The 24,342-nt window shown below is 43.8% G+C and overlaps 17 non-coding genes across 17 annotated transcripts; all 17 read right to left on the reverse strand.

Moving 5' to 3' along the window:
- Positions 1-1,326: 1,326 nt before the first annotated feature.
- TRNAS-CGA (transfer RNA serine (anticodon CGA)) lies at positions 1,327-1,408 on the reverse strand. Its single transcript has one exon. It is a non-coding gene; the product is annotated as a tRNA-Ser (tRNA).
- A 1,957-nt stretch (positions 1,409-3,365) lies between these two features.
- On the reverse strand, positions 3,366-3,446 carry TRNAS-CGA (transfer RNA serine (anticodon CGA)). Its single transcript has one exon. It is a non-coding gene; the product is annotated as a tRNA-Ser (tRNA).
- A 135-nt stretch (positions 3,447-3,581) lies between these two features.
- On the reverse strand, positions 3,582-3,663 carry TRNAS-AGA (transfer RNA serine (anticodon AGA)). Its single transcript has one exon. It is a non-coding gene; the product is annotated as a tRNA-Ser (tRNA).
- Positions 3,664-5,403: 1,740 nt separating this feature from the next.
- On the reverse strand, positions 5,404-5,485 carry TRNAS-CGA (transfer RNA serine (anticodon CGA)). The gene has a single exon. It is a non-coding gene; the product is annotated as a tRNA-Ser (tRNA).
- A 1,957-nt stretch (positions 5,486-7,442) lies between these two features.
- On the reverse strand, positions 7,443-7,524 carry TRNAS-CGA (transfer RNA serine (anticodon CGA)). The gene has a single exon. It is a non-coding gene; the product is annotated as a tRNA-Ser (tRNA).
- A 1,957-nt stretch (positions 7,525-9,481) lies between these two features.
- On the reverse strand, positions 9,482-9,563 carry TRNAS-CGA (transfer RNA serine (anticodon CGA)). The gene has a single exon. It is a non-coding gene; the product is annotated as a tRNA-Ser (tRNA).
- A 1,957-nt stretch (positions 9,564-11,520) lies between these two features.
- Positions 11,521-11,602, reverse strand: TRNAS-CGA (transfer RNA serine (anticodon CGA)). Its single transcript has one exon. It is a non-coding gene; the product is annotated as a tRNA-Ser (tRNA).
- A 1,956-nt stretch (positions 11,603-13,558) lies between these two features.
- On the reverse strand, positions 13,559-13,640 carry TRNAS-CGA (transfer RNA serine (anticodon CGA)). The gene has a single exon. It is a non-coding gene; the product is annotated as a tRNA-Ser (tRNA).
- A 1,957-nt stretch (positions 13,641-15,597) lies between these two features.
- On the reverse strand, positions 15,598-15,679 carry TRNAS-CGA (transfer RNA serine (anticodon CGA)). The gene has a single exon. It is a non-coding gene; the product is annotated as a tRNA-Ser (tRNA).
- A 135-nt stretch (positions 15,680-15,814) lies between these two features.
- TRNAS-AGA (transfer RNA serine (anticodon AGA)) lies at positions 15,815-15,896 on the reverse strand. The gene has a single exon. It is a non-coding gene; the product is annotated as a tRNA-Ser (tRNA).
- Positions 15,897-17,642: 1,746 nt separating this feature from the next.
- TRNAS-CGA (transfer RNA serine (anticodon CGA)) lies at positions 17,643-17,724 on the reverse strand. Its single transcript has one exon. It is a non-coding gene; the product is annotated as a tRNA-Ser (tRNA).
- A 107-nt stretch (positions 17,725-17,831) lies between these two features.
- TRNAS-AGA (transfer RNA serine (anticodon AGA)) lies at positions 17,832-17,913 on the reverse strand. The gene has a single exon. It is a non-coding gene; the product is annotated as a tRNA-Ser (tRNA).
- A 1,741-nt stretch (positions 17,914-19,654) lies between these two features.
- Positions 19,655-19,736, reverse strand: TRNAS-CGA (transfer RNA serine (anticodon CGA)). The gene has a single exon. It is a non-coding gene; the product is annotated as a tRNA-Ser (tRNA).
- Positions 19,737-19,871: 135 nt separating this feature from the next.
- Positions 19,872-19,953, reverse strand: TRNAS-AGA (transfer RNA serine (anticodon AGA)). Its single transcript has one exon. It is a non-coding gene; the product is annotated as a tRNA-Ser (tRNA).
- A 1,739-nt stretch (positions 19,954-21,692) lies between these two features.
- TRNAS-CGA (transfer RNA serine (anticodon CGA)) lies at positions 21,693-21,774 on the reverse strand. The gene has a single exon. It is a non-coding gene; the product is annotated as a tRNA-Ser (tRNA).
- Positions 21,775-23,731: 1,957 nt separating this feature from the next.
- Positions 23,732-23,813, reverse strand: TRNAS-CGA (transfer RNA serine (anticodon CGA)). The gene has a single exon. It is a non-coding gene; the product is annotated as a tRNA-Ser (tRNA).
- Positions 23,814-23,948: 135 nt separating this feature from the next.
- TRNAS-AGA (transfer RNA serine (anticodon AGA)) lies at positions 23,949-24,030 on the reverse strand. Its single transcript has one exon. It is a non-coding gene; the product is annotated as a tRNA-Ser (tRNA).
- Between the last annotated feature and the right edge of the window lie 312 nt (positions 24,031-24,342).

Below are 24,342 nucleotides of genomic sequence, written 5' to 3' on the forward strand. Positions count from 1 at the left end.
AGGTTGAAAAATGCTTTGCAACTAATCCAAGCCACTTCTTTAGAGAAAAGAAGACACTTCTGTACTGTGGGCATTCCTAACCTGAAGCAAGAGTGCATATGTTGTCCATGACAATAACACAAGCCACTTGCAGTACAGGAACCATAACTGCTGAGAGTCATATCTTCATGGGACAATCCAAGAACAGACCGTATAGTTGGCAAGATTTTAACCTGTGCAGGGAGACCCCCATTTAGACAATCCAAGAACAGACTGTAGTTGGCAGGATTATGAAGCTGGAGCAGAGAGACCCCACAATAGAGTTCAAATCCATTGCCTTACCCACTCGGCCACAACTACAATCATGTCTATATGGCCTACCTTGACCACATGGAAGAGGCTAACTTTGAAGTGCAAGGCTTTGCTTTTTCAGTTCAGACCTACCACCCTAATGCCCCGAACGCTCTACTGTCCTGGACCCACAGCCCGTCTTTCGACAAAGTTCTGGCACCCTTTGTATGGACCATGTCCCTCTGCTGGGTGCCTTCCTGAGCACACCGATTTATGCCTGCACTGTTGGGGTGGAGTGATCTCCTGACCAACAGTGAAGGCATAATTCCAGTAGGGAAGCAGGGTATAAAGCTCCTATTCTTTAGAAGACGATGATTCGAAGACTTGCAATGCAAGTATCTCCCTGCTTTTGCTTTATTCACTCTGTTGATCTGTGCTTTCTTCTGCTGATTCTTGAATATATTGCCCCACCACAGGGGGCAGCAGGGACATAATTAAGAATTGTCTCTTTAAGGACCCTTTCACACAGGCAGCTTCAATTACCATCACCAGGGGTCTGTAAGCTGATTGGAGAAAAGCGGGCCGGATGACAGGTCTGTGTCTGCTCAATTTTAGCAATGCTTTTCTATTGTTTGGAAGGCAACTATTTTCACCACGATACCACCAACAACCCATGGAAAATACCAGCTAGAGAGACATAAACAAGAACGTGTTTGATGTAGACCGATAAAGTAGATCTAAATTCAAAGCTCTATTTTGTAGGGAACATCTTAAATTTGCGACTAAGAAGTAGCCTGGAAATGTTAGCTATTGCCTTAAAGATTGTGCTGCCCTTCTTCTGCTTAGGTTCTCCAGTTTCATAGCTGTATATGTACAGTGTCAGAAAATCCAATACACTGCTGGCCTTTAGTACTAGTGTAATGAGATTTGGTTATGCCACTGCTGGCCTTTGTTTTCTTTGCTGGAGAGAAAGCTGCAAATGAAGATTTGAAGCGTAAGGAATGCGCCTGTTGAATTCATAAAGTCAGACCTTTGCAGAACTGTCCAAGAACATGCCGTAGTTGGCAGGATTTGAACCTGTGCAGGGAGACCCTAATGGATTTCGAGTCCATCGCCTTAACCACTCGGCCACAACTACACATGGGTTAGGCTTCCCTTTGAGACATGGAAAAGGTTAAGTAGATTTGTGACTTGAGGTAGCAGTGAGCTTTGTGCCAATTGACTCAGGAGAATTCAAAAAAACAACACATGATTGAAAATGATCAAAGCAGAACATAGTCGGCAGGATTTGAACCTGCGCGGGGAAACCCCAATGGATTTCTAGTCCATCGCCTTAACCACTCGGCCACGACTACCTACTGTGGCACCTAAGAGAGGTTGTTTGTAAGCTGAAGAAGCTCTAGGAAAAACTTCCATTGAAGTCACACTAAGTATAAGGTGAAGATCTAAGCACACGTCTTGTGGTGGAGGGCAAGTCTTCCATAGTGTTTGAATGACTAAAGAACAGACGGACAAATGCCCACAGAAAGGCATTATACATTCAGCTTATAAAAATAGAACTTTTCAGTATTTGTGAAAAACATAGTACCATACGTTCTAAACTTTTGGCTTGTGGCATGAAAAGACTCTGGTCTGGAAACCTGAGGAAATGCTTATATGATGAAAAACCATCCCACTGGAAGTTCTACTACCTGGAGATGGCTAATATTCCTTCATCCTTGCTCTATGTGCTCCAACCTTCCCACACCTGTGTGCTCTGTGTACATTTTAGGTTGAAAAATGCTTTGCAACTAATCCAAGCCACTTCTTTAGAGAAAAGAAGACACTTCTGTACTGTGGGCATTCCTAACCTGAAGCAAGAGTGCATATGTTGTCCATGACAATAACACAAGCCACTTGCAGTACAGGAACCATAACTGCTGAGAGTCATATCTTCATGGGACAATCCAAGAACAGACCGTATAGTTGGCAAGATTTTAACCTGTGCAGGGAGACCCCCATTTAGACAATCCAAGAACAGACTGTAGTTGGCAGGATTATGAAGCTGGAGCAGAGAGACCCCACAATAGAGTTCAAATCCATTGCCTTACCCACTCGGCCACAACTACAATCATGTCTATATGGCCTACCTTGACCACATGGAAGAGGCTAACTTTGAAGTGCAAGGCTTTGCTTTTTCAGTTCAGACCTACCACCCTAATGCCCCGAACGCTCTACTGTCCTGGACCCACAGCCCGTCTTTCGACAAAGTTCTGGCACCCTTTGTATGGACCATGTCCCTCTGCTGGGTGCCTTCCTGAGCACACCGATTTATGCCTGCACTGTTGGGGTGGAGTGATCTCCTGACCAACAGTGAAGGCATAATTCCAGTAGGGAAGCAGGGTATAAAGCTCCTATTCTTTAGAAGACGATGATTCGAAGACTTGCAATGCAAGTATCTCCCTGCTTTTGCTTTATTCACTCTGTTGATCTGTGCTTTCTTCTGCTGATTCTTGAATATATTGCCCCACCACAGGGGGCAGCAGGGACATAATTAAGAATTGTCTCTTTAAGGACCCTTTCACACAGGCAGCTTCAATTACCATCACCAGGGGTCTGTAAGCTGATTGGAGAAAAGCGGGCCGGATGACAGGTCTGTGTCTGCTCAATTTTAGCAATGCTTTTCTATTGTTTGGAAGGCAACTATTTTCACCACGATACCACCAACAACCCATGGAAAATACCAGCTAGAGAGACATAAACAAGAACGTGTTTGATGTAGACCGATAAAGTAGATCTAAATTCAAAGCTCTATTTTGTAGGGAACATCTTAAATTTGCGCCTAAGAAGTAGCCTGGAAATGTTAGCTATTGCCTTAAAGATTGTGCTGCCCTTCTTCTGCTTAGGTTCTCCAGTTTCATAGCTGTATATGTACAGTGTCAGAAAATCCAATACACTGCTGGCCTTTAGTACTAGTGTAATGAGATTTGGTTATGCCACTGCTGGCCTTTGTTTTCTTTGCTGGAGAGAAAGCTGCAAATGAAGATTTGAAGCGTAAGGAATGCGCCTGTTGAATTCATAAAGTCAGACCTTTGCAGAACTGTCCAAGAACATGCCGTAGTTGGCAGGATTGAACCTGCGCAGGGAGACCCTAATGGATTTCGAGTCCATCGCCTTAACCACTCGGCCACAACTACACATGGGTTAGGCTTCCCTTTGAGACATGGAAAAGGTTAAGTAGATTTGTGACTTGAGGTAGCAGTGAGCTTTGTGCCAATTGACTCAGGAGAATTCAAAAAAACAACACATGATTGAAAATGATCAAAGCAGAACGTAGTCGGCAGGATTTGAACCTGCGCGGGGAAACCCCAATGGATTTCTAGTCCATCGCCTTAACCACTCGGCCACGACTACCTACTGTGGTCCATAAGAGAGGTTGTTTGTAAGCTGAAAAAGCTCTAGGAAAAACTTCTATTGAAGTCACACTAAGTATAAGGTGAAGATCTAAGCACACGTCTTGTGGTGGAGGGCAAGTCTTCCATAGTGTTTGAATGACTAAAGAACAGACGGACAAATGCCCACAGAAAGGCATTATACATTCAGCTTATAAAAATAGAACTTTTCAGTATTTGTGAAAAACATAGTACCATACGTTCTAAACTTTTGGCTTGTGGCATGAAAAGACTCTGGTCTGAAAACCTGAGGAAATGCTTATATGATGAAAAACCATCCCACTGGAAGTTCTACTACCTGGAGATGGCTAATATTCCTTCATCCTTGCTCTATGTGCTCCAACCTTCCCACACCTGTGTGCTCTGTGTACATTTTAGGTTGAAAAATGCTTTGCAACTAATCCAAGCCACTTCTTTAGAGAAAAGAAGACACTTCTGTACTGTGGGCATTCCTAACCTGAAGCAAGAGTGCATATGTTGTCCATGACAATAACACAAGCCACTTGCAGTACAGGAACCATAACTGCTGAGAGTCATATCTTCATGGGACAATCCAAGAACAGACCGTATAGTTGGCAAGATTTTAACCTGTGCAGGGAGACCCCCATTTAGACAATCCAAGAACAGACTGTAGTTGGCAGGATTATGAAGCTGGAGCAGAGAGACCCCACAATAGAGTTCAAATCCATTGCCTTACCCACTCGGCCACAACTACAATCATGTCTATATGGCCTACCTTGACCACATGGAAGAGGCTAACTTTGAAGTGCAAGGCTTTGCTTTTTCAGTTCAGACCTACCACCCTAATGCCCCGAACGCTCTACTGTCCTGGACCCACAGCCCGTCTTTCGACAAAGTTCTGGCACCCTTTGTATGGACCATGTCCCTCTGCTGGGTGCCTTCCTGAGCACACCGATTTATGCCTGCACTGTTGGGGTGGAGTGATCTCCTGACCAACAGTGAAGGCATAATTCCAGTAGGGAAGCAGGGTATAAAGCTCCTATTCTTTAGAAGACGATGATTCGAAGACTTGCAATGCAAGTATCTCCCTGCTTTTGCTTTATTCACTCTGTTGATCTGTGCTTTCTTCTGCTGATTCTTGAATATATTGCCCCACCACAGGGGGCAGCAGGGACATAATTAAGAATTGTCTCTTTAAGGACCCTTTCACACAGGCAGCTTCAATTACCATCACCAGGGGTCTGTAAGCTGATTGGAGAAAAGCGGGCCGGATGACAGGTCTGTGTCTGCTCAATTTTAGCAATGCTTTTCTATTGTTTGGAAGGCAACTATTTTCACCACGATACCACCAACAACCCATGGAAAATACCAGCTAGAGAGACATAAACAAGAACGTGTTTGATGTAGACCGATAAAGTAGATCTAAATTCAAAGCTCTATTTTGTAGGGAACATCTTAAATTTGTGACTAAGAAGTAGCCTGGAAATGTTAGCTATTGCCTTAAAGATTGTGCTGCCCTTCTTCTGCTTAGGTTCTCCAGTTTCATAGCTGTATATGTACAGTGTCAGAAAATCCAATACACTGCTGGCCTTTAGTACTAGTGTAATGAGATTTGGTTATGCCACTGCTGGCCTTTGTTTTCTTTGCTGGAGAGAAAGCTGCAAATGAAGATTTGAAGCGTAAGGAATGCGCCTGTTGAATTCATAAAGTCAGACCTTTGCAGAACTGTCCAAGAACATGCCGTAGTTGGCAGGATTTGAACCTGTGCAGGGAGACCCTAATGGATTTCGAGTCCATCGCCTTAACCACTCGGCCACAACTACACATGGGTTAGGCTTCCCTTTGAGACATGGAAAAGGTTAAGTAGATTTGTGACTTGAGGTAGCAGTGAGCTTTGTGCCAATTGACTCAGGAGAATTCAAAAAAACAACACATGATTGAAAATGATCAAAGCAGAACATAGTCGGCAGGATTTGAACCTGCGCGGGGAAACCCCAATGGATTTCTAGTCCATCGCCTTAACCACTCGGCCACGACTACCTACTGTGGCACCTAAGAGAGGTTGTTTGTAAGCTGAAGAAGCTCTAGGAAAAACTTCCATTGAAGTCACACTAAGTATAAGGTGAAGATCTAAGCACACGTCTTGTGGTGGAGGGCAAGTCTTCCATAGTGTTTGAATGACTAAAGAACAGACGGACAAATGCCCACAGAAAGGCATTATACATTCAGCTTATAAAAATAGAACTTTTCAGTATTTGTGAAAAACATAGTACCATACGTTCTAAACTTTTGGCTTGTGGCATGAAAAGACTCTGGTCTGGAAACCTGAGGAAATGCTTATATGATGAAAAACCATCCCACTGGAAGTTCTACTACCTGGAGATGGCTAATATTCCTTCATCCTTGCTCTATGTGCTCCAACCTTCCCACACCTGTGTGCTCTGTGTACATTTTAGGTTGAAAAATGCTTTGCAACTAATCCAAGCCACTTCTTTAGAGAAAAGAAGACACTTCTGTACTGTGGGCATTCCTAACCTGAAGCAAGAGTGCATATGTTGTCCATGACAATAACACAAGCCACTTGCAGTACAGGAACCATAACTGCTGAGAGTCATATCTTCATGGGACAATCCAAGAACAGACCGTATAGTTGGCAAGATTTTAACCTGTGCAGGGAGACCCCCATTTAGACAATCCAAGAACAGACTGTAGTTGGCAGGATTATGAAGCTGGAGCAGAGAGACCCCACAATAGAGTTCAAATCCATTGCCTTACCCACTCGGCCACAACTACAATCATGTCTATATGGCCTACCTTGACCACATGGAAGAGGCTAACTTTGAAGTGCAAGGCTTTGCTTTTTCAGTTCAGACCTACCACCCTAATGCCCCGAACGCTCTACTGTCCTGGACCCACAGCCCGTCTTTCGACAAAGTTCTGGCACCCTTTGTATGGACCATGTCCCTCTGCTGGGTGCCTTCCTGAGCACACCGATTTATGCCTGCACTGTTGGGGTGGAGTGATCTCCTGACCAACAGTGAAGGCATAATTCCAGTAGGGAAGCAGGGTATAAAGCTCCTATTCTTTAGAAGACGATGATTCGAAGACTTGCAATGCAAGTATCTCCCTGCTTTTGCTTTATTCACTCTGTTGATCTGTGCTTTCTTCTGCTGATTCTTGAATATATTGCCCCACCACAGGGGGCAGCAGGGACATAATTAAGAATTGTCTCTTTAAGGACCCTTTCACACAGGCAGCTTCAATTACCATCACCAGGGGTCTGTAAGCTGATTGGAGAAAAGCGGGCCGGATGACAGGTCTGTGTCTGCTCAATTTTAGCAATGCTTTTCTATTGTTTGGAAGGCAACTATTTTCACCACGATACCACCAACAACCCATGGAAAATACCAGCTAGAGAGACATAAACAAGAACGTGTTTGATGTAGACCGATAAAGTAGATCTAAATTCAAAGCTCTATTTTGTAGGGAACATCTTAAATTTGCGCCTAAGAAGTAGCCTGGAAATGTTAGCTATTGCCTTAAAGATTGTGCTGCCCTTCTTCTGCTTAGGTTCTCCAGTTTCATAGCTGTATATGTACAGTGTCAGAAAATCCAATACACTGCTGGCCTTTAGTACTAGTGTAATGAGATTTGGTTATGCCACTGCTGGCCTTTGTTTTCTTTGCTGGAGAGAAAGCTGCAAATGAAGATTTGAAGCGTAAGGAATGCGCCTGTTGAATTCATAAAGTCAGACCTTTGCAGAACTGTCCAAGAACATGCCGTAGTTGGCAGGATTTGAACCTGCGCAGGGAGACCCTAATGGATTTCGAGTCCATCGCCTTAACCACTCGGCCACAACTACACATGGGTTAGGCTTACCTTTGAGACATGGAAAAGGTTAAGTAGATTTGTGACTTGAGGTAGCAGTGAGCTTTGTGCCAATTGACTCAGGAGAATTCAAAAAAACAACACATGATTGAAAATGATCAAAGCAGAACGTAGTCAGCAGGATTTGAACCTGCGCGGGGAAACCCCAATGGATTTCTAGTCCATCGCCTTAACCACTCGGCCACGACTACCTACCGTGGTACCTAAGAGAGGTTGTTTGTAAGCTGAAAAAGCTCTAGGAAAAACTTCTATTGAAGTCACACTAAGTATAAGGTGAAGATCTAAGCACACGTCTTGTGGTGGAGGGCAAGTCTTCCATAGTGTTTGAATGACTAAAGAACAGACGGACAAATGCCCACAGAAAGGCATTATACATTCAGCTTATAAAAATAGAACTTTTCAGTATTTGTGAAAAACATAGTACCATACGTTCTAAACTTTTGGCTTGTGGCATGAAAAGACTCTGGTCTGGAAACCTGAGGAAATGCTTATATGATGAAAAACCATCCCACTGGAAGTTCTACTACCTGGAGATGGCTAATATTCCTTCATCCTTGCTCTATGTGCTCCAACCTTCCCACACCTGTGTGCTCTGTGTACATTTTAGGTTGAAAAATGCTTTGCAACTAATCCAAGCCACTTCTTTAGAGAAAAGAAGACACTTCTGTACTGTGGGCATTCCTAACCTGAAGCAAGAGTGCATATGTTGTCCATGACAATAACACAAGCCACTTGCAGTACAGGAACCATAACTGCTGAGAGTCATATCTTCATGGGACAATCCAAGAACAGACCGTATAGTTGGCAAGATTTTAACCTGTGCAGGGAGACCCCCATTTAGACAATCCAAGAACAGACTGTAGTTGGCAGGATTATGAAGCTGGAGCAGAGAGACCCCACAATAGAGTTCAAATCCATTGCCTTACCCACTCGGCCACAACTACAATCATGTCTATATGGCCTACCTTGACCACATGGAAGAGGCTAACTTTGAAGTGCAAGGCTTTGCTTTTTCAGTTCAGACCTACCACCCTAATGCCCCGAACGCTCTACTGTCCTGGACCCACAGCCCGTCTTTCGACAAAGTTCTGGCACCCTTTGTATGGACCATGTCCCTCTGCTGGGTGCCTTCCTGAGCACACCGATTTATGCCTGCACTGTTGGGGTGGAGTGATCTCCTGACCAACAGTGAAGGCATAATTCCAGTAGGGAAGCAGGGTATAAAGCTCCTATTCTTTAGAAGACGATGATTCGAAGACTTGCAATGCAAGTATCTCCCTGCTTTTGCTTTATTCACTCTGTTGATCTGTGCTTTCTTCTGCTGATTCTTGAATATATTGCCCCACCACAGGGGGCAGCAGGGACATAATTAAGAATTGTCTCTTTAAGGACCCTTTCACACAGGCAGCTTCAATTACCATCACCAGGGGTCTGTAAGCTGATTGGAGAAAAGCGGGCCGGATGACAGGTCTGTGTCTGCTCAATTTTAGCAATGCTTTTCTATTGTTTGGAAGGCAACTATTTTCACCACGATACCACCAACAACCCATGGAAAATACCAGCTAGAGAGACATAAACAAGAACGTGTTTGATGTAGACCGATAAAGTAGATCTAAATTCAAAGCTCTATTTTGTAGGGAACATCTTAAATTTGCGCCTAAGAAGTAGCCTGGAAATGTTAGCTATTGCCTTAAAGATTGTGCTGCCCTTCTTCTGCTTAGGTTCTCCAGTTTCATAGCTGTATATGTACAGTGTCAGAAAATCCAATACACTGCTGGCCTTTAGTACTAGTGTAATGAGATTTGGTTATGCCACTGCTGGCCTTTGTTTTCTTTGCTGGAGAGAAAGCTGCAAATGAAGATTTGAAGCGTAAGGAATGCGCCTGTTGAATTCATAAAGTCAGACCTTTGCAGAACTGTCCAAGAACATGCCGTAGTTGGCAGGATTTGAACCTGCGCAGGGAGACCCTAATGGATTTCGAGTCCATCGCCTTAACCACTCGGCCACAACTACACATGGGTTAGGCTTACCTTTGAGACATGGAAAAGGTTAAGTAGATTTGTGACTTGAGGTAGCAGTGAGCTTTGTGCCAATTGACTCAGGAGAATTCAAAAAAACAACACATGATTGAAAATGATCAAAGCAGAACGTAGTCGGCAGGATTTGAACCTGCGCAGGGAAACCCCAATGGATTTCTAGTCCATCGCCTTAACCACTCGGCCACGACTACCTACTGTGGTATCTAAGAGAGGTTGTTTTTAAGCTGAAAAAGCTCTAGGAAAAACTTCTATTGAAGTCACACTAAGTATAAGGTGAAGATCTAAGCACACGTCTTGTGGTGGAGGGCAAGTCTTCCATAGTGTTTGAATGACTAAAGAACAGACGGACAAATGCCCACAGAAAGGCATTATACATTCAGCTTATAAAAATAGAACTTTTCAGTATTTGTGAAAAACATAGTACCATACGTTCTAAACTTTTGGCTTGTGGCATGAAAAGACTCTGGTCTGGAAACCTGAGGAAATGCTTATATGATGAAAAACCATCCCACTGGAAGTTCTACTACCTGGAGATGGCTAATATTCCTTCATCCTTGCTCTATGTGCTCCAACCTTCCCACACCTGTGTGCTCTGTGTACATTTTAGGTTGAAAAATGCTTTGCAACTAATCCAAGCCACTTCTTTAGAGAAAAGAAGACACTTCTGTACTGTGGGCATTCCTAACCTGAAGCAAGAGTGCATATGTTGTCCATGACAATAACACAAGCCACTTGCAGTACAGGAACCATAACTGCTGAGAGTCATATCTTCATGGGACAATCCAAGAACAGACCGTATAGTTGGCAAGATTTTAACCTGTGCAGGGAGACCCCCATTTAGACAATCCAAGAACAGACTGTAGTTGGCAGGATTATGAAGCTGGAGCAGAGAGACCCCACAATAGAGTTCAAATCCATTGCCTTACCCACTCGGCCACAACTACAATCATGTCTATATGGCCTACCTTGACCACATGGAAGAGGCTAACTTTGAAGTGCAAGGCTTTGCTTTTTCAGTTCAGACCTACTACCCTAATGCCCCGAACGCTCTACTGTCCTGGACCCACAGCCCGTCTTTCGACAAAGTTCTGGCACCCTTTGTATGGACCATGTCCCTCTGCTGGGTGCCTTCCTGAGCACACCGATTTATGCCTGCACTGTTGGGGTGGAGTGATCTCCTGACCAACAGTGAAGGCATAATTCCAGTAGGGAAGCAGGGTATAAAGCTCCTATTCTTTAGAAGACGATGATTCGAAGACTTGCAATGCAAGTATCTCCCTGCTTTTGCTTTATTCACTCTGTTGATCTGTGCTTTCTTCTGCTGATTCTTGAATATATTGCCCCACCACAGGGGGCAGCAGGGACATAATTAAGAATTGTCTCTTTAAGGACCCTTTCACACAGGCAGCTTCAATTACCATCACCAGGGGTCTGTAAGCTGATTGGAGAAAAGCGGGCCGGATGACAGGTCTGTGTCTGCTCAATTTTAGCAATGCTTTTCTATTGTTTGGAAGGCAACTATTTTCACCACGATACCACCAACAACCCATGGAAAATACCAGCTAGAGAGACATAAACAAGAACGTGTTTGATGTAGACCGATAAAGTAGATCTAAATTCAAAGCTCTATTTTGTAGGGAACATCTTAAATTTGCGCCTAAGAAGTAGCCTGGAAATGTTGGCTATTGCCTTAAAGATTGTGCTGCCCTTCTTCTGCTTAGGTTCTCCAGTTTCATAGCTGTATATGTACAGTGTCAGAAAATCCAATACACTGCTGGCCTTTAGTACTAGTGTAATGAGATTTGGTTATGCCACTGCTGGCCTTTGTTTTCTTTGCTGGAGAGAAAGCTGCAAATGAAGATTTGAAGCGTAAGGAATGCACCTGTTGAATTCATAAAGTCAGACCTTTGCAGAACTGTCCAAGAACATGCCGTAGTTGGCAGGATTGGAACCTGCGCAGGGATACCCTAATGGATTTCGAGTCCATCGCCTTAACCACTCGGCCACAACTACACATGGGTTAGGCTTACCTTTGAGACATGGAAAAGGTTAAGTAGATTTGTGACTTGAGGTAGCAGTGAGCTTTGTGCCAATTGACTCAGGAGAATTCAAAAAAACAACACATGATTGAAAATGATCAAAGCAGAACGTAGTCGGCTGGATTTGAACCTGCGCGGGGAAACCCCAATGGATTTCTAGTCCATCACCTTAACCACTCGGCCACGACTACCTACTGTGGTACCTAAGAGAGGTTGTTTGTAAGCTGAAAAAGCTCAAGGAAAAACTTCCATTGAAGTCACACTAAGTAGAAGGTGAAGATCTAAGCACACGTCTTGTGGTGGAGGGCAAGTCTTCCATAGTGTTTGAATGACTAAAGAACAGACGGACAAATGCCCACAGAAAGGCATTATACATTCAGCTTATAAAAATAGAACTTTTCAGTATTTGTGAAAAACATAGTACCATACGTTCTAAACTTTTGGCTTGTGGCATGAAAAGACTCTGGTCTGGAAACCTGAGGAAATGCTTATATGATGAAAAACCATCCCACTGGAAGTTCTACTACCTGGAGATGGCTAATATTCCTTCATCCTTGCTCTATGTGCTCCAACCTTCCCACACCTGTGTGCTCTGTGTACATTTTAGGTTGAAAAATGCTTTGCAACTAATCCAAGCCACTTCTTTAGAGAAAAGAAGACACTTCTGTACTGTGGGCATTCCTAACCTGAAGCAAGAGTGCATATGTTGTCCATGACAATAACACAAGCCACTTGCAGTACAGGAACCATAACTGCTGAGAGTCATATCTTCATGGGACAATCCAAGAACAGACCGTATAGTTGGCAAGATTTTAACCTGTGCAGGGAGACCCCATTTATACAATCCAAGAACAGACTGTAGTTGGCAGGATTATGAAGCTGGAGCAGAGAGACCCCACAATAGAGTTCAAATCCATTGCCTTACCCACTCGGCCACAACTACAATCATGTCTATATGGCCTACCTTGACCACATGGAAGAGGCTAACTTTGAAGTGCAAGGCTTTGCTTTTTCAGTTCAGACCTACCACCCTAATGCCCCGAACGCTCTACTGTCCTGGACCCACAGCCCGTCTTTCGACAAAGTTCTGGCACCCTTTGTATGGACCATGTCCCTCTGCTGGGTGCCTTCCTGAGCACACCGATTTATGCCTGCACTGTTGGGGTGGAGTGATCTCCTGACCAACAGTGAAGGCATAATTCCAGTAGGGAAGCAGGGTATAAAGCTCCTATTCTTTAGAAGACGATGATTCGAAGACTTGCAATGCAAGTATCTCCCTGCTTTTGCTTTATTCACTCTGTTGATCTGTGCTTTCTTCTGCTGATTCTTGAATATATTGCCCCACCACAGGGGGCAGCAGGGACATAATTAAGAATTGTCTCTTTAAGGACCCTTTCACACAGGCAGCTTCAATTACCATCACCAGGGGTCTGTAAGCTGATTGGAGAAAAGCGGGCCGGATGACAGGTCTGTGTCTGCTCAATTTTAGCAATGCTTTTCTATTGTTTGGAAGGCAACTATTTTCACCACGATACCACCAACAACCCATGGAAAATACCAGCTAGAGAGACATAAACAAGAACGTGTTTGATGTAGACCGATAAAGTAGATCTAAATTCAAAGCTCTATTTTGTAGGGAACATCTTAAATTTGCGCCTAAGAAGTAGCCTGGAAATGTTAGCTATTGCCTTAAAGATTGTGCTGCCCTTCTTCTGCTTAGGTTCTCCAGTTTCATAGCTGTATATGTACAGTGTCAGAAAATCCAATACACTGCTGGCCTTTAGTACTAGTGTAATGAGATTTGGTTATGCCACTGCTGGCCTTTGTTTTCTTTGCTGGAGAGAAAGCTGCTAATGAAGATTTAAAGCGTAAGGAATGCGCCTGTTGAATTCATAAAGTCAGACCTTTGCAGAACTGTCCAAGAACATGCTGTAGTTGGCAGGATTTGAACCTGCGCAGGGAGACCCTAATGGATTTCGAGTCCATCGCCTTAACCACTCGGCCACAACTACACATGGGTTAGGCTTACCTTTGAGACATGGAAAAGGTTAAGTAGATTTGTGACTTGAGGTAGCAGTGAGCTTTGTGCCAATTGACTCAGGAGAATTCAAAAAAACAACACATGATTGAAAATGATCAAAGCAGAACGTAGTCGGCTGGATTTGAACATGCGCGGTGAAACCCCAATGGATTTCTAGTCCATCGCCTTAACCACTCGGCCACGACTACCTACTGTGGTACCTAAGAGAGGTTGTTTGTAAGCTGAAGAAGCTCTAGGAAAAGCTTCCATTGAAGTCACACTAAGTAGAAGGTGAAGATCTAAGCACACGTCTTGTGGTGGAGGGCAAGTCTTCCATAGTGTTTGAATGACTAAAGAACAGATGGACAAATGCCCACAGAAAGGCATTATACATTCAGCTTATAAAAATAGAACTTTTCAGTATTTGTGAAAAACATAGTACCATACGTTCTAAACTTTTGGCTTGTGGCATGAAAAGACTCTGGTCTGGAAACCTGAGGAAATGCTTATATGATGAAAAACCATCCCACTGGAAGTTCTACTACCTGGAGATGGCTAATATTCCTTCATCCTTGCTCTATGTGCTCCAACCTTCCCACACCTGTGTGCTCTGTGTACATTTTAGGTTGAAAAATGCTTTGCAACTAATCCAAGCCACTTCTTTAGAGAAAAGAAGACACTTCTGTACTGTGGGCATTCCTAACCTGAAGCAAGAGTGCATATGTTGTCCATGACAATAACACAAGCCACTTGCAGTACAGGAACCATAACTGCTGAGAGTCATATCTTCATGGGACAATCCAAGAACAGACCGTATAGTTGGCAAGATTTTAACCTGTGCAGGGAGACCCCCATTTAGACAATCCAAGAACAGACTGTAGTTGGCAGGATTATGAAGCTGGAGCAGAGAGACCCCACAATAGAGTTCAAATCCATTGCCTTACCCACTCGGCCACAACTACAATCATGTCTATATGGCCTACCTTGACCACATGGAAGAGGCTAACTTTGAAGTGCAAGGCTTTGCTTTTTCAGTTCAGACCTACCACCCTAATGCCCCGAACGCTCTACTGTCCTGGACCCACAGCCCGTCTTTCGACAAAGTTCTGGCACCCTTTGTATGGACCATGTCCCTCTGCTGGGTGCCTTCCTGAGCACACCGATTTATGCCTGCACTGTTGGGGTGGAGTGATCTCCTGACCAACAGTGAAGGCATAATTCCAGTAGGGAAGCAGGGTATAAAGCTCCTATTCTTTAGAAGACGATGATTCGAAGACTTGCAATGCAAGTATCTCCCTGCTTTTGCTTTATTCACTCTGTTGATCTGTGCTTTCTTCTGCTGATTCTTGAATATATTGCCCCACCACAGGGGGCAGCAGGGACATAATTAAGAATTGTCTCTTTAAGGACCCTTTCACACAGGCAGCTTCAATTACCATCACCAGGGGTCTGTAAGCTGATTGGAGAAAAGCGGGCCGGATGACAGGTCTGTGTCTGCTCAATTTTAGCAATGCTTTTCTATTGTTTGGAAGGCAACTATTTTCACCACGATACCACCAACAACCCATGGAAAATACCAGCTAGAGAGACATAAACAAGAACGTGTTTGATGTAGACCGATAAAGTAGATCTAAATTCAAAGCTCTATTTTGTAGGGAACATCTTAAATTTGCGCCTAAGAAGTAGCCTGGAAATGTTAGCTATTGCCTTAAAGATTGTGCTGCCCTTCTTCTGCTTAGGTTCTCCAGTTTCATAGCTGTATATGTACAGTGTCAGAAAATCCAATACACTGCTGGCCTTTAGTACTAGTGTAATGAGATTTGGTTATGCCACTGCTGGCCTTTGTTTTCTTTGCTGGAGAGAAAGCTGCAAATGAAGATTTGAAGCGTAAGGAATGCACCTGTTGAATTCATAAAGTCAGACCTTTGCAGAACTGTCCAAGAACATGCCGTAGTTGGCAGGATTTGAACCTGCGCAGGGAGACCCTAATGGATTTCGAGTCCATCGCCTTAACCACTCGGCCACAACTACACATGGGTTAGGCTTACCTTTGAGACATGGAAAAGGTTAAGTAGATTTGTGACTTGAGGTAGCAGTGAGCTTTGTGCCAATTGACTCAGGAGAATTAAAAAAAACAACACATGATTGAAAATGATCAAAGCAGAACGTAGTCGGCAGGATTTGAACCTGCGCGGGGAAACCCCAATGGATTTCTAGTCCATCGCCTTAACCACTCGGCCACGACTACCTACTGTGGTACCTAAGAGAGGTTGTTTGTAAGCTGAAAAAGCTCTAGGAAAAACTTCTATTGAAGTCACACTAAGTATAAGGTGAAGATCTAAGCACACGTCTTGTGGTGGAGGGCAAGTCTTCCATAGTGTTTGAATGACTAAAGAACAGACGGACAAATGCCCACAGAAAGGCATTATACATTCAGCTTATAAAAATAGAACTTTTCAGTATTTGTGAAAAACATAGTACCATACGTTCTAAACTTTTGGCTTGTGGCATGAAAAGACTCTGGTCTGAAAACCTGAGGAAATGCTTATATGATGAAAAACCATCCCACTGGAAGTTCTACTACCTGGAGATGGCTAATATTCCTTCATCCTTGCTCTATGTGCTCCAACCTTCCCACACCTGTGTGCTCTGTGTACATTTTAGGTTGAAAAATGCTTTGCAACTAATCCAAGCCACTTCTTTAGAGAAAAGAAGACACTTCTGTACTGTGGGCATTCCTAACCTGAAGCAAGAGTGCATATGTTGTCCATGACAATAACACAAGCCACTTGCAGTACAGGAACCATAACTGCTGAGAGTCATATCTTCATGGGACAATCCAAGAACAGACCGTATAGTTGGCAAGATTTTAACCTGTGCAGGGAGACCCCCATTTAGACAATCCAAGAACAGACTGTAGTTGGCAGGATTATGAAGCTGGAGCAGAGAGACCCCACAATAGAGTTCAAATCCATTGCCTTACCCACTCGGCCACAACTACAATCATGTCTATATGGCCTACCTTGACCACATGGAAGAGGCTAACTTTGAAGTGCAAGGCTTTGCTTTTTCAGTTCAGACCTACCACCCTAATGCCCCGAACGCTCTACTGTCCTGGACCCACAGCCCGTCTTTCGACAAAGTTCTGGCACCCTTTGTATGGACCATGTCCCTCTGCTGGGTGCCTTCCTGAGCACACCGATTTATGCCTGCACTGTTGGGGTGGAGTGATCTCCTGACCAACAGTGAAGGCATAATTCCAGTAGGGAAGCAGGGTATAAAGCTCCTATTCTTTAGAAGACGATGATTCGAAGACTTGCAATGCAAGTATCTCCCTGCTTTTGCTTTTGCTTTATTCACTCTGTTGATCTGTGCTTTCTTCTGCTGATTCTTGAATATATTGCCCCACCACAGGGGGCAGCAGGGACATAATTAAGAATTGTCTCTTTAAGGACCCTTTCACACAGGCAGCTTCAATTACCATCACCAGGGGTCTGTAAGCTGATTGGAGAAAAGCGGGCCGGATGACAGGTCTGTGTCTGCTCAATTTTAGCAATGCTTTTCTATTGTTTGGAAGGCAACTATTTTCACCACGATACCACCAACAACCCATGGAAAATACCAGCTAGAGAGACATAAACAAGAACGTGTTTGATGTAGACCGATAAAGTAGATCTAAATTCAAAGCTCTATTTTGTAGGGAACATCTTAAATTTGCGCCTAAGAAGTAGCCTGGAAATGTTAGCTATTGCCTTAAAGATTGTGCTGCCCTTCTTCTGCTTAGGTTCTCCAGTTTCATAGCTGTATATGTACAGTGTCAGAAAATCCAATACACTGCTGGCCTTTAGTACTAGTGTAATGAGATTTGGTTATGCCACTGCTGGCCTTTGTTTTCTTTGCTGGAGAGAAAGCTGCAAATGAAGATTTGAAGCGTAAGGAATGCGCCTGTTGAATTCATAAAGTCAGACCTTTGCAGAACTGTCCAAGAACATGCCGTAGTTGGCAGGATTTGAACCTGCGCAGGGAGACCCTAATGGATTTCGAGTCCATCGCCTTAACCACTCGGCCACAACTACACATGGGTTAGGCTTACCTTTGAGACATGAGGTAGCAGTGAGCTTTGTGCCAATTGACTCAGGAGAATTCAAAAAACAACACATGATTGAAAATGATCAAAGCAGAACGTAGTCGGCAGGATTTGAACCTGCGCGGGGAAACCCCAATGGATTTCTAGTCCATCGCCTTAACCACTCGGCCACGACTACCTACTGTGGTACCTAAGAGAGGTTGTTTGTAAGCTGAAGAAGCTCTAGGAAAAACTTCCATTGAAGTCACACTAAGTATAAGGTGAAGATCTAAGCACACGTCTTGTGGTGGAGGGCAAGTCTTCCATAGTGTTTGAATGACTAAAGAACAGACGGACAAATGCCCACAGAAAGGCATTATACATTCAGCTTATAAAAATAGAACTTTTCAGTATTTGTGAAAAACATAGTACCATACGTTCTAAACTTTTGGCTTGTGGCATGAAAAGACTCTGGTCTGGAAACCTGAGGAAATGCTTATATGATGAAAAACCATCCCACTGGAAGTTCTACTACCTGGAGATGGCTAATATTCCTTCATCCTTGCTCTATGTGCTCCAACCTTCCCACACCTGTGTGCTCTGTGTACATTTTAGGTTGAAAAATGCTTTGCAACTAATCCAAGCCACTTCTTTAGAGAAAAGAAGACACTTCTGTACTGTGGGCATTCCTAACCTGAAGCAAGAGTGCATATGTTGTCCATGACAATAACACAAGCCACTTGCAGTACAGGAACCATAACTGCTGAGAGTCATATCTTCATGGGACAATCCAAGAACAGACCGTATAGTTGGCAAGATTTTAACCTGTGCAGGGAGACCCCCATTTAGACAATCCAAGAACAGACTGTAGTTGGCAGGATTATGAAGCTGGAGCAGAGAGACCCCACAATAGAGTTCAAATCCATTGCCTTACCCACTCGGCCACAACTACAATCATGTCTATATGGCCTACCTTGACCACATGGAAGAGGCTAACTTTTGAAGTGCAAGGCTTTGCTTTTTCAGTTCAGACCTACCACCCTAATGCCCCGAACGCTCTACTGTCCTGGACCCACAGCCCGTCTTTCGACAAAGTTCTGGCACCCTTTGTATGGACCATGTCCCTCTGCTGGGTGCCTTCCTGAGCACACCGATTTATGCCTGCACTGTTGGGGTGGAGTGATCTCCTGACCAACAGTGAAGGCATAATTCCAGTAGGGAAGCAGGGTATAAAGCTCCTATTCTTTAGAAGACGATGATTCGAAGACTTGCAATGCAAGTATCTCCCTGCTTTTGCTTTATTCACTCTGTTGATCTGTGCTTTCTTCTGCTGATTCTTGAATATATTGCCCCACCACAGGGGGCAGCAGGGACATAATTAAGAATTGTCTCTTTAAGGACCCTTTCACACAGGCAGCTTCAATTACCATCACCAGGGGTCTGTAAGCTGATTGGAGAAAAGCGGGCCGGATGACAGGTCTGTGTCTGCTCAATTTTAGCAATGCTTTTCTATTGTTTGGAAGGCAACTATTTTCACCACGATACCACCAACAACCCATGGAAAATACCAGCTAGAGAGACATAAACAAGAACGTGTTTGATGTAGACCGATAAAGTAGATCTAAATTCAAAGCTCTATTTTGTAGGGAACATCTTAAATTTGCGCCTAAGAAGTAGCCTGGAAATGTTAGCTATTGCCTTAAAGATTGTGCTGCCCTTCTTCTGCTTAGGTTCTCCAGTTTCATAGCTGTATATGTACAGTGTCAGAAAATCCAATACACTGCTGGCCTTTAGTACTAGTGTAATGAGATTTGGTTATGCCACTGCTGGCCTTTGTTTTCTTTGCTGGAGAGAAAGCTGCAAATGAAGATTTGAAGCGTAAGGAATGCGCCTGTTGAATTCATAAAGTCAGACCTTTGCAGAACTGTCCAAGAACATGCCGTAGTTGGCAGGATTGGAACCTGCGCAGGGAGACCCTAATGGATTTCGAGTCCATCGCCTTAACCACTCGGCCACAACTACACATGGGTTAGGCTTACCTTTGAGACATGGAAAAGGTTAAGTAGATTTGTGACTTGAGGTAGCAGTGAGCTTTGTGCCAATTGACTCAGGAGAATTCAAAAAAACAACACATGATTGAAAATGATCAAAGCAGAACGTAGTCGGCAGGATTTGAACCTGCGCGGGGAAACCCCAATGGATTTCTAGTCCATCGCCTTAACCACTCGGCCACGACTACCTACTGTGGTACCTAAGAGAGGTTGTTTGTAAGCTGAAAAAGCTCAAGGAAAAACTTCCATTGAAGTCACACTAAGTAGAAGGTGAAGATCTAAGCACACGTCTTGTGGTGGAGGGCAAGTCTTCCATAGTGTTTGAATGACTAAAGAACAGACGGACAAATGCCCACAGAAAGGCATTATACATTCAGCTTATAAAAATAGAACTTTTCAGTATTTGTGAAAAACATAGTACCATACGTTCTAAACTTTTGGCTTGTGGCATGAAAAGACTCTGGTCTGGAAACCTGAGGAAATGCTTATATGATGACAAACCATCCCACTGGAAGTTCTACTACCTGGAGATGGCTAATATTCCTTCATCCTTGCTCTATGTGCTCCAACCTTCCCACACCTGTGTGCTCTGTGTACATTTTAGGTTGAAAAATGCTTTGCAACTAATCCAAGCCACTTCTTTAGAGAAAAGAAGACACTTCTGTACTGTGGGCATTCCTAACCTGAAGCAAGAGTGCATATGTTGTCCATGACAATAACACAAGCCACTTGCAGTACAGGAACCATAACTGCTGAGAGTCATATCTTCATGGGACAATCCAAGAACAGACCGTATAGTTGGCAAGATTTTAACCTGTGCAGGGAGACCCCATTTAGACAATCCAAGAACAGACTGTAGTTGGCAGGATTATGAAGCTGGAGCAGAGAGACCCCACAATAGAGTTCAAATCCATTGCCTTACCCACTCGGCCACAACTACAATCATGTCTATATGGCCTACCTTGACCACATGGAAGAGGCTAACTTTGAAGTGCAAGGCTTTGCTTTTTCAGTTCAGACCTACCACCCTAATGCCCCGAACGCTCTACTGTCCTGGACCCACAGCCCGTCTTTCGACAAAGTTCTGGCACCCTTTGTATGGACCATGTCCCTCTGCTGGGTGCCTTCCTGAGCACACCGATTTATGCCTGCACTGTTGGGGTGGAGTGATCTCCTGACCAACAGTGAAGGCATAATTCCAGTAGGGAAGCAGGGTATAAAGCTCCTATTCTTTAGAAGACGATGATTCGAAGACTTGCAATGCAAGTATCTCCCTGCTTTTGCTTTATTCACTCTGTTGATCTGTGCTTTCTTCTGCTGATTCTTGAATATATTGCCCCACCACAGGGGGCAGCAGGGACATAATTAAGAATTGTCTCTTTAAGGACCCTTTCACACAGGCAGCTTCAATTACCATCACCAGGGGTCTGTAAGCTGATTGGAGAAAAGCGGGCCGGATGACAGGTCTGTGTCTGCTCAATTTTAGCAATGCTTTTCTATTGTTTGGAAGGCAACTATTTTCACCACGATACCACCAACAACCCATGGAAAATACCAGCTAGAGAGACATAAACAAGAACGTGTTTGATGTAGACCGATAAAGTAGATCTAAATTCAAAGCTCTATTTTGTAGGGAACATCTTAAATTTGCGCCTAAGAAGTAGCCTGGAAATGTTAGCTATTGCCTTAAAGATTGTGCTGCCCTTCTTCTGCTTAGGTTCTCCAGTTTCATAGCTGTATATGTACAGTGTCAGAAAATCCAATACACTGCTGGCCTTTAGTACTAGTGTAATGAGATTTGGTTATGCCACTGCTGGCCTTTGTTTTCTTTGCTGGAGAGAAAGCTGCACATGAAGATTTGAAGCGTAAGGAATGCGCCTGTTGAATTCATAAAGTCAGACCTTTGCAGAACTGTCCAAGAACATGCCGTAGTTGGCAGGATTTGAACCTGCGCAGGGAGACCCTAATGGATTTCGAGTCCATCGCCTTAACCACTCGGCCACAACTACACATGGGTTAGGCTTCCCTTTGAGACATGGAAAAGGTTAAGTAGATTTGTGACTTGAGGTAGCAGTGAGCTTTGTGCCAATTGACTCAGGAGAATTCAAAAAAACAACACATGATTGAAAATGATCAAAGCAGAACATAGTCGGCAGGATTTGAACCTGCACGGGGAAACCCCAATGGATTTCTAGTCCATCGCCTTAACCACTCGGCCACGACTACCTACTGTGGTACCTAAGAGAGGTTGTTTGTAAGCTGAAGAAGCTCTAGGAAAAACTTCCATTGAAGTCACACTAAGTATAAGGTGAAGATCTAAGCACACGTCTTGTGGTGGAGGGCAAGTCTTCCATAGTGTTTGAATGACTAAAGAACAGACGGACAAATGCCCACAGAAAGGCATTATACATTCAGCTTATAAAAATAGAACTTTTCAGTATTTGTGAAAAACATAGTACCATACGTTCTAAACTTTTGGCTTGTGGCATGAAAAGACTCTGGTCTGGAAACCTGAGGAAATGCTTATATGATGAAAAACCATCCCACTGGAAGTTCTACTACCTGGAGATGGCTAATATTCCTTCATCCTTGCTCTATGTGCTCCAACCTTCCCACACCTGTGTGCTCTGTGTACATTTTAGGTTGAAAAATGCTTTGCAACTAATCCAAGCCACTTCTTTAGAGAAAAGAAGACACTTCTGTACTGTGGGCATTCCTAACCTGAAGCAAGAGTGCATATGTTGTCCATGACAATAACACAAGCCACTTGCAGTACAGGAACCATAACTGCTGAGAGTCATATCTTCATGGGACAATCCAAGAACAGACCGTATAGTTGGCAAGATTTTAACCTGTGCAGGGAGACCCCCATTTAGACAATCCAAGAACAGACTGTAGTTGGCAGGATTATGAAGCTGGAGCAGAGAGACCCCACAATAGAGTTCAAATCCATTGCCTTACCCACTCGGCCACAACTACAATCATGTCTATATGGCCTACCTTGACCACATGGAAGAGGCTAACTTTGAAGTGCAAGGCTTTGCTTTTTCAGTTCAGACCTACCACCCTAATGCCCCGAACGCTCTACTGTCTTGGACCCACAGCCCGTCTTTCGACAAAGTTCTGGCACCCTTTGTATGGACCATGTCCCTCTGCTGGGTGCCTTCCTGAGCACACCGATTTATGCCTGCACTGTTGGGGTGGAGTGATCTCCTGACCAACAGTGAAGGCATAATTCCAGTAGGGAAGCAGGGTATAAAGCTCCTATTCTTTAGAAGACGATGATTCGAAGACTTGCAATGCAAATATCTCCCTGCTTTTGCTTTATTCACTCTGTTGATCTGTGCTTTCTTCTGCTGATTCTTGAATATATTGCCCCACCACAGGGGGCAGCAGGGATATAATTAAGAATTGTCTCTTTAAGGACCCTTTCACACAGGCAGCTTCAATTACCATCACCAGGGGTCTGTAAGCTGATTGGAGAAAAGCGGGCCGGATGACAGGTCTGTGTCTGCTCAATTTTAGCAATGCTTTTCTATTGTTTGGAAGGCAACTATTTTCACCACGATACCACCAACAACCCATGGAAAATACCAGCTAGAGAGACATAAACAAGAACGTGTTTGATGTAGACCGATAAAGTAGATCTAAATTCAAAGCTCTATTTTGTAGGGAACACCTTAAATTTGCGCCTAAGAAGTAGCCTGGAAATGTTAGCTATTGCCTTAAAGATTGTGCTGCCCTTCTTCTGCTTAGGTTCTCCAGTTTCATAGCTGTATATGTACAGTGTCAGAAAATCCAATACACTGCTGGCCTTTAGTACTACTGTAATGAGATTTGGTTATGCCACTGCTGGCCTTTGTTTTCTTTGCTGGAGAGAAAGCTGCACATGAAGATTTGAAGCGTAAGGAATGCGCCTGTTGAATTCATAAAGTCAGACCTTTGCAGAACTGTCCAAGAACATGCCGTAGTTGGCAGGATTTGAACCTGCGCAGGAAGACCCTAATGGATTTCGAGTCCATCGCCTTAACCACTCGGCCACAACTACACATGGGTTAGGCTTCCCTTTGAGACATGGAAAAGGTTAAGTAGATTTGTGACTTGAGGTAGCAGTGAGCTTTGTGCCAATTGACTCAGGAGAATTCAAAAAAACAACACATGATTGAAAATGATCAAAGCAGAACGTAGTCGGCAGGATTTGAACCTGCGCGGGGAAACCCCAATGGATTTCTAGTCCATCGCCTTAACCACTCGGCCACGACTACCTACTGTGGTACCTAAGAGAGGTTGTTTGTAAGCTGAAGAAGCTCTAGGAAAAACTTCCATTGAAGTCACACTAAGTATAAGGTGAAGATCTAAGCACACGTCTTGTGGTGGAGGGCAAGTCTTCCATAGTGTTTGAATGACTAAAGAACAGACGGACAAATGCCCACAGAAAGGCATTATACATTCAGCTTATAAAAATAGAACTTTTCAGTATTTGTGAAAAACATAGTACCATACGTTCTAAACTTTTGGCTTGTGGCATGAAAAGACTCTGGTCTGGAAACCTGAGGAAATGCTTATATGATGACAAA

Source organism: Lithobates pipiens, unplaced genomic scaffold (genome assembly GCF_037356315.1).
Source record: "Lithobates pipiens isolate NorthernLeopardFrog02 unplaced genomic scaffold, aLitPip1_a1.2 Scaffold_18, whole genome shotgun sequence".
Classification (NCBI taxonomy): domain Eukaryota; kingdom Metazoa; phylum Chordata; class Amphibia; order Anura; family Ranidae; genus Lithobates; species Lithobates pipiens.